Source organism: Artemia franciscana, chromosome 20 (assembly GCF_032884065.1).
Source record: "Artemia franciscana chromosome 20, ASM3288406v1, whole genome shotgun sequence".
In the NCBI taxonomy this organism is placed as follows: domain Eukaryota; kingdom Metazoa; phylum Arthropoda; class Branchiopoda; order Anostraca; family Artemiidae; genus Artemia; species Artemia franciscana.
The window spans coordinates 18,934,184-18,950,997 of NC_088882.1; the positions used below are offsets into that span (position 1 = coordinate 18,934,184).

At 35.0% G+C, this 16,814-nt stretch overlaps 1 long non-coding RNA gene across 1 annotated transcript in view; it reads right to left on the bottom strand.

Moving 5' to 3' along the window:
• Positions 1 to 12,697, bottom strand: part of LOC136039850 (uncharacterized) — a 37,440-nt gene extending 24,743 nt beyond the window's left edge. Inside the window, exons 1-3 of the long non-coding RNA XR_010620567.1 lie at positions 12,553 to 12,697; positions 5,891 to 7,522; positions 2,600 to 2,725 (exon numbers count right to left, since the gene is read on the bottom strand). This is a non-coding gene — a long non-coding RNA (uncharacterized LOC136039850). The remainder of the gene's footprint in view (positions 1 to 2,599; positions 2,726 to 5,890; positions 7,523 to 12,552) is intronic.
• Between the last annotated feature and the right edge of the window lie 4,117 nt (positions 12,698 to 16,814).

Genomic DNA, 16,814 nt, shown 5'->3' on the forward strand with positions numbered 1-16,814 from the left:
TGACAAACTCATAGGTTAAATTAATGGTTTTTATTTTATGTTTTTATAGTTTAGGTCTGGTAAGCTCAAAGCAAATCAGAACCCAAATCGTTTTAAAAAAGCTGCCGTTAAACTTCACAAAAGGCGAGGGAAACTTTTGACCAGAAATTATATTTTATATCACTATACCTTTTTCGAATTTCACTTAATGGCCCTGATTTGTCATTATCCAAACAATAGGGGGGAGGAGAAAGAATATTTGCCGGGATTTTAGTGAAGCGATCAATTCAGATTTTACCGACAAGCTGGTCATTTACGCTAACTGTTTTTTTTTCACACTAGTCACCATAAGATAATCATGTTTTTACCCCATAAAACTCCTGCAATTACAGAGTAAGATAACGAAGAAATCTTGGTAAACCCGAATAAACTGATAAATTCGTGATGCTTCGACCTCCAATTATATGGGATCATTTTTTTTCAACTTCTCCCGAATATGTTTGAAGTTCTTCTCCTTCCCTTTACGTCCCTTTCCGTTTCTCCTTCCTCCCTTCATTTACATAGTCATCGTAACGAATAAAAAAGCGGCTCTGATCCGAAGTTGGACCAAAAAATGGTCAGACATTTGATGGGAAAAGGATAGTTCTAATGCAAAGCAGAATCGAATGGTAACCAGTCCCTCTTCCACACCCTTTTTAGCTGCCCAGCCACACCTCAACCTCTAAAGACATTAGACTTCAGATAGAAATTTTCAGAAAGGTCCTATAACTATGCCTACAGGGCTGACATGACCTTTGATGAATCTTAACTTGTGCTTCACAGAAAAGAAAATTTATTATAATCATTCAAAATTACTTGGACTTCCAGCGACGAATATCATCGTATATTAAACAGTTACCCTACTTTCATTGATTATTTTCAGTAATCTCAGTTATTATTGTGGTTTTCTTTCCTTTTTAAGTTATGACTTATAAAATTACACTGAAAACTTTTTTTGTCAACAGTTTTTGTCTTTTAACTACTGTTTAATATGGAAGAATATTTGTAAAGAACTGCTATTATTTAAGTAATTTTTTACGCATGAAGATACCATGTGATTGTTCATTCTCAACTAAAAAAATAACAATTTATATACTATATTCGTAAACTTGTACCTAAAAGAATCAAAAGTGTATTTATACACATTTTTTCAAGTGTTCAAATGAATAGGCTTTCGTTCAAGTTTTGTGAAGCTTATTATCGCCGTAACGATTTTGACATTGATAAATACCTTTTATAGAAAAACAGTTATCATTAAAAATAGTCATCAAAGAACTCTCACATTTTTTTTTTTCATCCGTTGGTTAATTTTGTTCACCGTGAAAATTGTAGAGGGTTAAGACAGTTAAAGGGGGTGGCGTGTTAAAACTCAAGTTCGAGCCTCCATCCAAGGGAACATTTATTTGTCGATCTGGGCCTCGTCGTTCTTGCTATGCTCAGCTTAAACATTTTTATAGAACTCTTACGAGTTCGACCTAGATTTAATCCTCGGGAAAATGTCAAAGCCCAATGTATGAGCTCTGGAGTCTGAACTGTAGATAAATATAACCAAGAAATGAAATTCCTATATTTGCAAGTTCACCGTTATCATTGTATATCTGAACAAACCTTTTCATCAAATCAAGGATCGTTTAAGTCAAATACCTGAAGCTTTCGGAAGCGAATCACCTGTCTTTCAATCAACCGTCTTTAAATAGACCTAGGGAAAATTCCAGCGAGGGTGGAATTCCTGTCCCAGATATGAGGTAACAAGTGATGTACGATCAGGTGTAAGAAATGCGCTAGCAAGCATTAAGAAAATATTTTCTCATGATAAAACATTGGTTGTTGTCCAAATAGGCCATACTCTCGGCGTGTAAGAACAAACGCATGTACAGGTTGGTTACTAAAGCTAATTAGGATTGGAAGCCGAAGATATAAATAGCATTTACGATGTGTGTCCAATATGTAAATTATAAGGTTGTGTCAAAACTCATTAGGTCTTTCAAGTAATAGCGATAATTGAATTAAACAGAATTTGGAAGCCAAATACTAACAAATCAACCAATTTAAGACTTCCATTGCAAAACAGGAGCTGACAGAAAAAGTGATAGATTTCAATTTGTGACACAAACAGAGATTAAAATTTTTCTCTCCTACCAAACTTTTGAACAGTTGACCCATGTACGTATCACATAATGGATTTTTTTTCTGAAAGCCCTTTTTTACCTGTATCCTATTAGTTTTTCCGTCCATACTCTCTGGGCTTGAACAGAATCCATGCCTTATTTCTAAAATGTACGAACAATAAGAATTCCTCATTTCTGTACAAAACGCGCATAGGAAGGTCAACTAGTATCCTCATCAATAATTTTGCTGTCCTGCTATTTACAGCCTCCTCGCTGAATAGAACCGTTCTCGAAGTATACGACCCCACTACCGCACACCTCTGCCCTCCAAAATAATCTCTACTACCGACCTAACAAAACAATAGTTATTTTATATATCTCAAATGTTATTTCTAACGCAAAAATTACCATACATATTGAATTCTACTGCTCAATTAAACACTTAACGTAGGTTGGATATATTGATGACTAACCTCTTCCATCCCACCTTTCTTTCCTCATAAGTATAGCCACCATCGATGAATCTAGTTTTATCGTTCGCAAAAGTGTCAATCACTCCCGCAAGTGTAATCCAATTTCAGTGGAAGCTGGGGATGTTACTGAACATAAAAAGAAATAAAGTATTAACGTCAAAACTGACACATCAGCGCAGTGAAGTAACTAACAGAACTCCCCAAATGAAAAGGATAGTCAGATACTTATTTAATTTTTGAAAAGAAAGGACACCAACATGTGACTTTATCGTCAATAACAACAAATTCTTCAAAGTAATTAATTTCGAAAGTTTCAAATATAAGAGCTAACTATTGGTCTGTGTTATAGACTGTTGTACTTCGCTTATCTTGTCATTCAGAGTTTGAAATGTATTTTGAAACGTTGCATTAAAACTCGTGTTAAAAATCTCCTTTTTTATATCCCTTCCAAGATATACATATTAGTTAAGAAACAACAAAAAAAGGTAAGAATGGTTCCTAGCATTCAACTCATCACAATTATTAATAGTACATTTTGTTCATAAAATAGACCTTTCAGGGCCGTATGGACATACGAAAATCATTTCAAACAACCAAGCTTTATACATAAATGAAAAAAACCACGATCCTTCCATACAGTGGTCCCTCGTATTGCTCTCCAAGAAAGTGCAGGTCTTCCATACGCCAAAGAATGGCAATTGGTTTTTTTTTTATAGCACTTGGTATCTCACAAGTGACATATAGCGATCGCTATATGTCACTATAGCGACATATAGTCGCTATAGTGAAACATATAAATCGGAAAAATTAGAAAAAATGAGGTATTTTTAACTTACGAACGGGTGATCGGATCTTAATGAAATTTAATGTTTAGAAAGATATCGTGTCTCAGAGCTCTTATTTTAAATCCCGACCAGATCCGATAACATTGGGGAGGGGGAATTGGGGGGGACCTAAAATCTGGGGAAACGCTTAGAGGGGAGGGATCGGGATGAAACTTGGTGAAAAAAAGCACAAGTCCTAGATACGTGATTGACATAACTGGAACGGATCCGCTCTCTTTGGGGGAGTGGGGGGGTTAATTCTGAAAAAATTGAAAAAATGAAGGATTTTTAACTTACGAAGGAGAGATCGGATGTTAATGAAATTTTATATTTAGAAGTTCCTTGTAACTCAGATCTCTTATTATAAATCTCGACTGGATCCCGTGTCGTTGGGGGGGGGGGGTGGAAATCTAGGAAAACGCTTAAAGGAGAGAGATCAGGATGAAACTTGATGGGAATAACCACAAGTCCAAGATACGTGACTGACATAACCGGATCCGATTCGCTCTCTTTGGTGGAGTTGGGGGGGAGGTATACGTAAAAATTAGAAAAAATGAGGTATTTGTAACATATGAGCGGTTAATCAGATCTTAATGAGATTTGATATTTAGAAGGATATTGTGCTTTAAAGCTCCCATTTTATATCTCTACCAGATCTGGTGATATTGGGGGGGATGTTGGAGGGGGAACCGAAATTCTTGGAAAACGGGAAAATTGTGGAATCTTTATCTTACGAATGGGTGATCAGATCTTAATGAAACTTGATATATAGAAGGATCTTATGTCTCAGATGCTCCATTTTCAATTCGAATCCGATCTGGGGACATAAGGGGCTAGAGGGGGGAAACAGAAATATTGGAAACCAGAAATCTTGGAAAACGCTTAGGGTGGAGAGATCGGGATGAAACTTAATGGGAAGAATAAGCACAAGTTATGGATAAGTGATTGACATAATTGGAACGGATCCGTTCTCTTTGAGGGAGCTAGGGGGTGTTAATTTAGAAAAATTAGAAAAATTGAAGTAGTTTTAACTTAAAAACGGGTGACGGGATCTTAATCAAATTTGATATTTGGAAGGAACTCATGTCTCAGAGCTTTTATTTCAAATACCGACCAGATCTGTTGATAATGAGGGGAATTGGAGGGGGAAACTGGAAATCTTGGGAAACACTTAGAGTGGAGAAGCGGGGATGAAACTTGATTGGTAGAATAAGCAAATATCGTAGATACGTGATTGACGTAACCTTACTGGATCCGCTCTCTTTGGGGGAGTTAGGGGGTGGGGTTCAGTGCTTTGGCGAGTTTGGTGCTTCTGGACGTGCTAGGACGATGAAAATTGGTAGGCATGTCAAGGAGCTGCAAAAATTGACTTGATAAAGTCGTTTTCCCCGATTCGACCATCTGGGGGGCTGAAGTGAGAGGAAAAATTAGAAAAAATGAGGTGTTTATAACTTACGACTGGGTGATCGGATCTTAATGAATTTTGATATTTAAAAGGAACCTCGTGTCTCAAAGCTTTTATTTTAAATCTCGACCGGCATTAAGCCTCTGATTTTCTTTGTAAATCAATGTATTGATTCTTAGAATATTGCTAGAGCTCATACCATATGAGCTCTTGGCTCTTCCAGCCTCGTCACAAGTGCCGTATGAGCTCTTAGCTCTTGTTTTTCCATCTTTTGTGTTAGGGATTGTCAGCACTGCAAGTCGGGCTATTGTACCTCCTGGATCCAGAATCCTTTAACTACTAATACTATACTTTCTCCGTCGAAAAAGATCTAGCAGTATATTTAACCTCCCTTTACTCTTAGGTGGATGTGTCATTTGTACTTATTGATGGGATATTCCTCCAGCTTTAATCACACTTTCTCTACTGTTCAATTTTTATTTCGCCAGTTTCTAATTCTAATTTTCATGATTGAGATTCTGGATCGGAAATGAATAATGGTTGAATCTCCAACTGAATGTGAAATACGTTCCAACTGAATGCATGAACTAAAATCTTCAATTTCAGAAACTTCATTTAAATTCCAATTTTTATTGGTGCAATCATCTCATCTTGAATTGAGAATATGTCCCTGTCAAGAGTAGCCTTACGAGCAAGACCATATACGGGGGGGGGAGGGGGTACTGGGTTTGAAGGCGCACCCTAAAATTTTAGTCCGACTCGTAAAAACGTAAAAAAGCGTTTTTATAACAAACAAACAAATAAACAAATTTTCTATGTAATTTAAAAAAAATCTAAAATCCCCCAGAAAAAATTACACCCCCGAATAGAAAGCCCGGATCCGCCTTTGCTCAAGATACTGTCATTAATTTAAACAAATTCCTTTCCTTCATAATACAAACGTTCTTTCATTCTTTGCTGGATATTCCTGATTCTTTAGTATCTCAGAACTGTCCTGTTATCTTGCCTTTTGGGTGTGAAAAGCCTGTATTTAAAGAAAATTTCTCAAAAATTGTCTCTCACCAGGGCAGATCGCCTATTTCATCTTTCAAAATCGTCTGTTTCGTCTTTCAAACCATAATCTTGGTCGTCTGCCGCGACTCCAGTAGCCTTTTCAGAGATATTTTATCTGAATTCCTCGCGGCATTATTTCTACTTAAATGAAAACAAGGTTAAAAAAAATACTGGAAAAGTTTCTAGGGGAGAAGATTTTAATACAGAAATATTAGTGATGTTTAATTGTCGCAACACATGCAAATTGACCTTACTCCAAGATTTGTAATAAGCAAGCTCAGAAAACCTTGGAATTCCATCTTCGGTAAAAATCACGACCGTTAAAAAGGGGGAGGGGCAAACAGCGCAGCAGCCTCAGGCACCATGGATGGGGGAAACCATGTTAGGGGGGGGTGCCCACTTTGATCAAAATTTTCCCTTTGATCCGGCTTAGTACTTATATTTGAGATGGGAGGAGGGCATTGTAATTAATTTTCCCAGGGTACCAGCAACCCCGCAAATGGTTTTTGAAATTAGACATCTACCGAGAAATACATGATTTGTTTTGATTTTAATTTTATGAGAAGATACTTGTATTATGCTTCTTTTGTTTGTTTTTAAACCAAAATGAATTTATATCACGCATTTAATTGATGTAGACTATAAATTTGTCCATTAAACGTTGTTGTGAATCCACAAAGCAAGACACTTTTCGATTAAACTTGCGAAATAGCTAATTAAAATGACCTAGATTAAGTTGGAGCTTTTTGAAAATAAACGTTCCTTTCCATTCTTGTAACATTTTGTATGGAACATAAAACAAATGAGAAGACCAACACCATTTTTTATATATCAGTCTTTAATTATTTTGTTATTAGAATGTTTTTTTATTAAAAGAAAAAATCAACATACATTTGTTTTTTCTTGTATAAGTCGGTGTTTTTTGGAGTACGAGTCACTCCCATTTTTCTAATTGATTTAGAGTCTGAATCTGAAAACAGTTTCTTGAATGAAACAAAAAATTAACGCAATCTGTAGAATGCGTTAAATGTACGGTTTTCTCTAAAATCAGGCTTTTGGAAACTGGGCCAGTGTCCTTTTGGACCCAAAACGGAGGTAGTAGGTTTGCTAATTTCGGGACCCTAAGACTTTTAAAGTCAGGATAGCAGCCTACTAATTCCAGTACACTTGAAGCATTAACAGGATACTGAACTTGCTAAGTTTCTAATTTATCAAATCATTCTTAACCTTAGTGCCAGTTATATTAAACGGAAAAAAAGGGATTGTGACGACTTACTTCATTTATTTTTACTTGAATACTTAGCTAGGGTACTGCGGACATAACGCCAATTCAAGGTGAGCGCCACATGAACTACGCCACACATTACACGCTTAGGCTCATCCAAGACTCATTAGGTATCTTTCGTTGACAATTGGGCACCATTGTAACGAGAACAGCCGGGATAGCTCGAACACTTCGTCTTTATATGATCGATCGACTGATAATTACTGCATGGGGCTAGGAGTACGGAGGGACTCCAAACGTTCAATATTGCGTATTCGACTTTGACTCTTAGGCGGAGCGCATTTGAAAGTTCAAAAGCATAACAGGAAAATACCGTCACAGTCTGATCAGCTTTGCTTCAGCAATTTCGTCACACACTGCAAAACAAATTGACGTCACAATCTAGCAGTATGTCTTAATGGCTTAAACAATGGCAACAAACTCGCGCTCTTGGAGTTCCATATATCACAGTTTAGTCTAAGCGCGAAATGGAGCATATAGAGCTCTTTATATTCAGGGTGACACTACCATGTCCTCTACACTGTTCATGGAACTCCCAGATGCACTAGAACTAGCAAGCTGGTATCCTGGGCTTAGAAGCTTTTGGATCCCAAAATTGGTAAACTGCTCCAATTTTGTATCCCAAACAGCACTGGCCCAAATTCTAAAGACCCTGCTATAGAAAGAACCATACATCTAGCCCATTCTAAATATTGTATTCATTTTTATTTAATTCGTTGCTGTCATCAGGTTCAGACATTAAACCATTTGAAAAAATGGAAGTGATTCATTAAAAAAAAAAATGCATGCATGAAAAAACAAGTTTATATTCTATTTCTCTTTTAATAGACAAATATTTTAATCATAAAAAAAAAAAAAAAATCAAAACTGGCAAAATAGAACGATACTAATTTTTGGTATCGGCCTTCTCATTTATTTTTGTACCTTAGAGAATTTTACAAGAATCGAAAGGAAAAATTACTTTCAAAAAAATTCAAACTTAATTCTAGGTTTATGAATTCAATACTCTGTTTGATATTTAAATTTGAAGTGTTCATCAATTAAATGCGTGATAAAGATAAATTTTGGCTTAGAAAGAAAGGAAATGAACCATGACAATAATTTCTTTTTAAAATGTTTTTGCCTAGCTTCAATATGACAAAAGCTAGGGGGATAGTATTAATCTATTTTAATTCAGAGATAGAAAAAAACACCATTTAATTTATCTTTTCCTTGATTGAATTCGGAAACAATGGCCCCTAATTATTAATAACGCAATTCGATACGCAGCACGTGTATGCACCTTCGAGATTTTCTGGCAAAATATTCTAATCCGAAAGATATGGCTCTGCCTTCCAGTTATGTGTCGACAGTATCCTTAATCTTTATTATAAAAATAGATCGACTTGGATCCAACGTTTGCCAGTTATTTTATTCTTGAGGAAGGTAGAAACTATGAAAGAGCAACTTCGGCTCGTCGTCAACTCCACAAGATCATTATTTTTACGGTTCTCAAAGTAACCAGTATCGTCGTTGTTGTCATTGTTTGTCATCGTCATTATCGTCATCACCTACTTGGGCCCAAGATATACCAGCAAAGCATAGCTCATCCATACAACCTTCCCTTGCTTAAACACTTACTCTGTAAAGTTTATCATGACGGGTTGTGCTCTTAATGAGGTTTATCCATGGTTTACAATGCGTATAGTTAGTTATATGATTTCCTACGTGGGGTTAAGAATGGAGTATACTATTGCATGGTAGTTTACTACTAGATTCTTCAGTGTTTCATGGCTAAGTTTTAATCCTTCCTTCATTTCTTAAAAATCTCATACCCCCCTTTTAGGGTTGGGGAGGTCAAAATTTTAGATCTGTTTCTAAAACTCCGAAAAATATCATTCAGTTTGGCAGTATTTCTTCACCTATTTAAAAAGTAAGTACAAATTTTAAATTTCCACGTTAATTAGTGGTCTTATAATATATTTTGACTGTTCATTTGATAAGACGAGGTAAGTACATAGAAGAAAACAGAAGAGGGAGGGCAGAATTTAAGCACTAAAAGCTCAGAAATATATATATTTATCTTATAACTAAATTCAGGTCCAGAAATGATTTCAAATGAAAGCAAACAATGACTTTGAAACTTCCAGCAAGCAATTATAATTCTGTATACAAGGGGGCTGCCAACCCTAAGTCTCCAAGTTAAATCCGCTACAAATGAAACATTCACCTATGCAGTGTGAAAATATCAAAATGGTAAAAATATAAGTAATATTAAACTTTTAACATTTCAGGTTACAAAATATGGTGTTAAATACTTCATAAACAAGCTTAAATTACAATTCTGAACATAGTTATATCCCTTAACAGTTCCAGCGCTCACAAATATACACATATAGTTAATATATATAGTTAAATATAATAATTGTATACATATAGCTAAATATGGTTAAACATATCAATCTAATTCACAGTGCATAATACCTCAATAAAAATTTTTAACTTGTGTAAAGACCTAAGAAAATGCTCAAGGAATAATTCCTAAGGAATCGTTTAGCAAAAACTCCAGCAACTAAGCGTTTGAAAAATGCTCGTCCTACCCACTACGCACCCAAAGATACCCAATTGATACCTTAGATACCCAAAATGATGCAGTTTGTATTTTGGAAAAATGGGGTTGAAGCTTTATATTGAAACAAGTATTAATATATCGGACTCTTTAATACAGGGGCTCCCGACAGATGATAGAAAATTTTATCTGATTCATATGTTGCTATTTTTGAGAAAAGTTTTAAGTAATGATTCTAATAATTAAGTAATGAATCAAAAATCTTTACTGTTTACGCTCTTGGGCTCTGAAGCCGAAGACGATTTTAATAAAAGCTGAATTATTATCGCTAGGCTATATTCAACTTACCTAAAACACAAGAAATTCGATGTTTTTCATGAGGTTAAAATATTCTGTTAGACTTTTCCTTTTTTAGTTCATTCATTTCTAAGAGGGATTTAACTCAAATGATTTTTAAGAAATCTACTACCATATACAACGGTTTAAGACCATAATTTAATGTCGTGTTAGCTTAAAGAGTAGATACAAAGATAAAATTAAGATGTACAGGCTGCATTTACGTTTTCAAAATTAGAAACAAATAAAAACGACCCACTACCTTTTTTCTTGTTTTCGTAATGTTTTACTTTTATAGCTCTCTTCAAATGGGGGGAGGAGGAGTCATAGGAGAGAATGCATTCATATTTGATTACTCTGTAGTAAGTTGCCACTACTAGTATTAGTTAGTTAGTCTTTACACACTATGGAAGAAGAGCAGAGAGGTTGATATGGGACACATTAGTGGAATTAGAACGGAGATTTCAAGACCTAAATCTCTGTCCTCTCTATCTACCTCCCATTCTGTTCGTTTACAACAGGTTTTTAATACTTTGGTGATATTTAAATGGTTTTTGTACAGAATAGAAAAAAGACATAAACTTTTACATTATACACGTTCTTGGGATCGGAGCGGAGTTGTTAACAAGACCTTGCCTCTCTGTCTGTTTCCAGAACTTATAAATTTCAAAACGGTCTGAGGATTTCAAATACTCTTCATCCATAATAGAAGAAGTATTCAATTAAATTGGTTAAATATAAAACTAAATATCCCCATAGGACCTAACCGAAACTAAATGGACAAAAAAAAAGAAGAAAAGCAAGGGTAATTCTCAGGCAGTCCATACGACAAAAATATTGAGCATACGCATCGACAAAGACCTCTGCTAAGCCGTTCTCAATGCAAAAGGAAAAACACCAACCCTTTGGAGTTAACTAAACAGACTGAACAAACAGTTTCTTTGCTTTGTGTTTATCTCTTGCTGTATTCACTGGCTGAAAATTACCCTGTTTTTGTTTCTTCGTTGCTTTTTTTTCGTTTCTTCGTTGCTTTTTTTTCGTTTCTTCGTTCTTTCATCCTATGTCTTGTACAGTCAATGCGGTTTCAGAATATATTTAAGAGAAAAGGCTCTTGTTAGTCATCTCCTTTGTTTAGACCTATTTACATAAACTTCACCTTCACCGTTACATTCCAGTTTTTCCAATAAAAAGAGGGCAACTTCTCATTACCACACTTAAACCAGTAAATTCAATAGTATTCATGTTCAAGAACATTAGAGGGTATTTCAAGTTAGATTACCTAAACTAACCTAAAATATTTTACGTAGAATATATAAATTTTGGTGCTTTTCATCCCCAGAATAACTAACGTAGTAAGAGCAAGCAGACCTTCAAATAGAAGAGTATGCATTGAAGAATTGGCTCTTAGGTTGCCTCTACAGTAGCTCCAATGATAGAGTCAGTGACAAAGACGGATCTAGAGAAAAATCTAGGGGTGGGGGGGGCTATGCAAAAAGGGTGTGAATAATTGAACAAATTGACAAGTTTATTCGAAAAAAGAAAAGAGTGAAAAACAGAAAAAAAACGCAGAATGAGGGCACCAGAAAAATCTGGGGGGTTCGGGGTTCCCTTGAGCTCCCCTGAATCCCCCACTGGTTTGCCACTTACTAACATTTTTTGTAGAGCTTCTTTATGGGCTTATGCCAAAAAGTTTTTGAAGTTCACTGGAGATTTGGGAGTAAAAAAAAAATAACAACTTTCTCTCTATCCTATGCAGTTACGTAATATATTAGATAAAGAAGAAAGCATTTATCACCTACAAAGGAGTCAGAGTTTTGAAAACCTTTGTTGGCGGAATTTTTAATGCCAGGCGAGGCAGAGGGATGTCTAGCTCCTGTCAAAAGTAAATTAAGTAAAGAATCAGCATTGGATGCCAATCATCTCCCTAATACTTTTCTTCCCTTGGTTTAAAAGGTAATGGACAACGAGATACACTACATAAGCTTGAGCTCTTGACCCCCACAAAATAACCTTTAAAATTAATGTCTCTAACTCTGGCTCAATTATTGTGCTCTGCTTAAATGTATAGAGCTGAAATGCGTCACCAAAAATCAAAATTTCCATTTAAACGACTGTCTCTCAATTTCTTATGAATACTGCAGTGGTTTGGATGCCAGAGCACTATTTTCATACAGTTACCCCTAGCAATAAAGAGCAAAAACAGTCTGCCAAAACTGAGCAAAATATATAGAACTCAGTGTTTATTTAAAAGAGGGACTTTGGTTATCTTAAAATAATGAAAATGAAAGTTTACTTTTCAGTAAGACTACACCCTCTTTTGGAGTGTTTCATTGTTTTCTAAAATTAAACATATATCCTCATGGTAACAAACGTTAAAAGGTAATGTTGAATTCTTAAAATACGATATATTAAGAATTAACGTTAAAAGTTAAATTGTTGAAACCTATATTTCGTTAGTAAGCTGGTTTTCATGGCAATTGGTGTGGATGAATCATTACTCACCCATGGCCATGGGCGGATTTGACTGAATCTCGCCTCAAGATATATCGCATCGTAATAACACTGAATTATCCTAGAAATAATAACTTGTCAGTGGCTCAAACAATGAAAGAATAACATTTTAATAGGAAAATAGAGAAAAAAATGACGAAAGAGTTGTCGTCACATCAAGTTCATCGAAAGAACAAGAAAAGTAAGAAAAAAGAAGCAAAAAAAGAAAACCATACATTATCGGATAGAAAAACACGTTTGAGAAGTCACATTTTTTTCTTCTTTTTTGATGGGGAAAATGGAGGGATGGAAATTAAAAGGAAAATAAAAAATACTGACGAGAACACTAATACTCAAAATTCATAAAGGAGGGAATGATAAATTGATAAATTGCACATTCCCGATCATTTAATTTCACGCAGTGCGAGCCAGACTGTACATTCCTTGGCAGAAAATTTGGCAGAAGATACTTGTGTGTTCCCTAAAGTTTAATGAGTCTTAACTGAGCCTAAGTTAAAAAAGAGCAAGTTTAGTTATTGCACTTGGGCCATGCGCTGGCAGAAATACTCAATGATTAATCTGAAAAGCGTGCACAGTAGAGATGGCAAAAATGGCATTGCTGACAGCAGAAAAAAAAATACACCTGTTAAAAATATTCTAAATCCTCATGATGCTAATGCTAACAGCTGCAAAATAAACATTTCTGGTTTTAACGAAAGGTTAAAACTGGAGTTTAACCTTGGCTAAACCAAGGTTTCCAGTTTAATTCAAGGTTATTGGTTATCCTTGAGATTTATGTTCTCTTCAAAGCATACGATTTCGCAACAAGATTACGGCTGAAAGTTGCATCAATAGATCCAGTAGCGTAACCTCATCAAGGTCCTGGGAGAGGTAAATTTGGAACCAATTTTCCCAAGTCAAGTGAAAATAACAGTGAAAAATGAGCTTTATAGTACCATAAAGGCAATGATGTATTAAAAAACGATCTGTTTCAGTGGATGCTAGTATTATGTAGGCTTATTTTAGTTTTGACAAGGTTTTTGACGACACTAACTTTAAGCTGGGGGTGGAGCAAACAGGAGCCTGGAAAATAGTTGCTCCCCCAGCCCCATAACAAATGACGCCCCTAAATTGGACAAGATACTTACTTCATTGGATGCAGCTAGACGGCATTATAGTAAAATATTGTACTTGCATGCTAATAAATTGATAAGGAGTACACAACCCAGACTTGTCCCAGTTCAAGATAGGAATGGGACTACTATGAGTAATAAGGAAAGAGTTAAAGAGAGATGAGGGGAAGATTTTGAGAATGTGCTAAATAGAGGTGCAGTTGCAGGAAAAGATATAGAGGAAAATGAAAAAGTTCGTGATACCTTGGATGTCAAGGAAGATTTGTTTTGTAAGAAAGAATTAGTGACAGTACTAAAGGGAGTAAACAACAATAAGGCTCCAGGTGCTGATAGTGTTGTAAATGAGTTTGTTAAATGGTGGTTCTGAGGTTAGAAATAAGTTACTGAAGATTATGAATATGATTTTTGAAAAATGGGAAGTACCTAGCGATTTTAGGAAAAACTTGATTAAACCACCATGTAAGAAAGGTGATAAAAGTGAGTGTCGTAATTATTGAGACGTTAGTCTGGTCTCTGAAAGTAGCATATTACTTAGTAATGTGATACTTTTTAGACTAAGAGAGACCGTAGACAAAGCTTTAAGAGAAGAATAGTGCCGTTTTAGAAAAAGTAAGGGATGCAATGAACAAATTTTCACTCTTAGGTTAATAATTGAGAAGTGCCATAGTTGCCAATTACCTTTGGTCCCCAGTTATTTAGATTATGAGCAAGCGTTCGATTCTGCTGATACAAAAGCTTTAGTAAAGGTATTATCCTTGTATGGAATTCCCCTTTATATGACTCATTTTGATAGATTTGTCTTAAGAAGCACATGAAAGGCAATGGGAGACCATGGAATAAAATTGAGAAGAAAAAATCTCCTGGACTTAGATTATAATGATGATTTAAACATCCTAGACCAAAGTGTGAGCAAAAATTAATGAACTTTTAGAGGTTTTGTGAGTTCAGGTTGCTAGAGTAGGTTTGAAAATTAATATTAAGAAGAGTAAGTCACTAAGGCTAGGAATAAGTGAAGATAAAAAGGTGATGTTGGGTAGCAAAAAGATTGATCAGGTGGACAGCTTCAATTACCTTGGTAGTATTATTAGTAAACATGGTGGGAGCAGCGAAGATGTTAAAAGTAGAATAGACCAAGGCTTAGGGTGTTTTTTCACAGTTGAAAAAAGTCTGGAAGAGTAGGAAGATAAGTATACAAACCCAGATTAGAATATTGGAAGGTACAGTCATAACAGTGGTCAAAAATGGCTCTGAAGTATGGACGTTCGAAAAATCGGATGAAGATTTAATAAATGTTTCTCAGAGCAATAGCCTACGGCTTGCTCTGGGTATCTGGCAGAATGACCGTATTTCAAACTGTAGGCTGTAGGAAAAATACGGTTCAATCCCGCTTTCTAGGGCTATAATGAAAGAAGGGTTGAGATGGCTAGGGTTCGTTCTACGGATAAAGGATTACAGATTGTCGATGATTGTCCTTTTCGGCCAACCATCTAGGGCTAAACAGAAAGCACGTCGTCCTCGCCTGGGGTAGGAGAATGTCATAAAGAAAGATTTAAAGGAAATGGGAATTTCTTGGGAGGCTGTAAAGAGGGAGCCTTTGAATCGATTGCGATGGAGGAGGAGCGTGCATAGCTGTGTTGGCCTCAGGTGGCTTGGTGCAGCGGTGAGCTGTTAGTAGAAGAGGTAGTAGTATTAGTTTGAGATCTATTCGTTCACCAAGCCAGAATTCTGATATTACTTAAGATATTTTCTAAAAGAATGATCTAAACTTATTTAAAAACAGGATTATTCTCCTATTTTTGAGGATTTTGGTATCAAGTCTTTTGCAACTCTCCTAAATTAAAAGATCAAATTGAAATGGAAGGGATTTGTAATAGATGGAAGACAAAATAAAATTAGAAATGCAACATTTAATCCAAATAAATAAATAAAAAAATAAATCCCATCGTTTTTAGCCCATCATATTTTGTTCCATTTTTGATAGTTTTTTAATTTCTATAAGAATTCTTTTTTTCAGACTGAAAAAAAGAGAAAAGAAATAGTTACATGAAAGATCTCCTGTGGAGTTTTTACAACTGGTTTGAGAAAATTGATGACATTTTGGTCTAACTCCCGCATTTTTGTGTGCTAGTTTATTGAAACTTCTTACGCCTGAACCACCAATAATTCAATAGAAAAATCTACAAAAATTCGTTACACGAAAGTTTGAGGGAAAAATTTTTTTATTTTTGCACAGAAAACTGCAGCAGAACAATTAAATGATCTAAGTTTTCCTTTTAAGGCCAAAAGATCAAAATTTCCAGGAATAAGTAAACTAAAAATTTGTTTTAAAAAACCTACGATAAGTTTCTAATTTTCCAATTTTCTTTATTTAAATTTGGAAACATTGAACAAACAGTGGGAAAATTAATAACAAACTTTTTTTTAGCGCATTGAACGTGTTACATCAATTGAGGCATATGCAACTTATTTGTGGATTTTAAATAGTGCAAGGGTTTTCTTCTCAATAACAATTTCTCTCTCTATGGATTAACTGACACTTGTGTAAAAATTTAAAAGATCTATTCAAGACTAAATCTGAATTTAAAAGGTAACACTATGATATTTAAATTGCTTCAGTAAGCCATTGTAGTCTCAGTTTTTTTTTTTTTTTTTTTTTTTTTTTTTTTTTTTTTTTTTTTTTTTAATCCAGGTCCTTAGCTAATCTTAGGCACACTTCACTTTTAGAGGTCTTGGAGGACAGTTGTAGTATTCTTATTTTTATTCTTTTATTGATAACTAGAAATTATAAAATTTATCTTGTCTTGTTATTCATTTCCTTTGCAATAGTTACGAGTAGTATTGTCATCTAATACGAAATTTTAAATCTTATTTCTATATGACTTTCTTGGTTACAAATGATTCCACGAAAAAAACAAACAATGGAAATAAATAAAAACTATAAAGAAGACTTCATAAAGGGCAAAAAGAAGATAAAACGTTAATTTTTATAACGAAAAACTAATTGTCCGTGGGGTAGGGGGGAGTTCATTCTGGACGGTATATTCACTGTCATGGTTGAGTAAGGAGCACGAGCTGAAGTTGTTTTGAAACATAATTAATGAAATATGCTTTAAAATCAAAATTACTCCTCAACATTCAAGT